Source organism: Rousettus aegyptiacus, unplaced genomic scaffold (genome assembly GCF_014176215.1).
Source record: "Rousettus aegyptiacus isolate mRouAeg1 unplaced genomic scaffold, mRouAeg1.p scaffold_m13_p_2, whole genome shotgun sequence".
In the NCBI taxonomy this organism is placed as follows: domain Eukaryota; kingdom Metazoa; phylum Chordata; class Mammalia; order Chiroptera; family Pteropodidae; genus Rousettus; species Rousettus aegyptiacus.
The window spans coordinates 173,260,899-173,261,559 of NW_023416295.1; positions in this window are offsets into that span (position 1 = coordinate 173,260,899).

The window sequence follows — 661 nt, forward strand, 5'->3', positions numbered from 1 at the left end:
AGTATTTGTATTTGTATTCTAACAGGGGTGAAACTTTTATTAAAGATATTTCTCTGTAAGGGTTTATCCCACAAAGTGGGGAAGATAGGAGGCTTTATCTTGAACAGTATCCACACTCCTCATTTCTAGCAAGGATAAATAAGAGAATGAGGATCTTCCAAAAGTACCAAAAAAAAAAAAAAAAAAAAAAAAAAAAGTAAGAATTACAGAGAAAGAAAAGGAGAAAGTAAAGGAATAAAACAGAGGACAAGGATGAGATTTGAGATATGAGGATTACAGGACACAGGAGGATTTGAAAGCAGGGCCCAGCCAAAGGCAGGTCCACATTGCCTTCTGTGTACTGTTTGTGATATTTATCATTTTTGAAGACACTCTTACGTAGCTGTGGCCAAGTGAAACAGCATTTACAGGAAGTCCTCACTGAAGTCCTTGCTGAAAGTCAAATGCCACTTGAAGGAAAAACTAGACAATCACACAATGAGTCACAAAGTGAGAACAGCACAGGTCTTGTCCCTTGCCCCTGGAGAATGCCTGTGGACTTCAGTTAGTGCCGAAGAAAAACAAGTGAACCCTGTGTCTTAGTCATGCCGCTTCCGTGCAGTTCAGATGCATTTGAAAATGAACCAAAGAGTCATGAGCGGCCTTATCTGATTGCCACCAA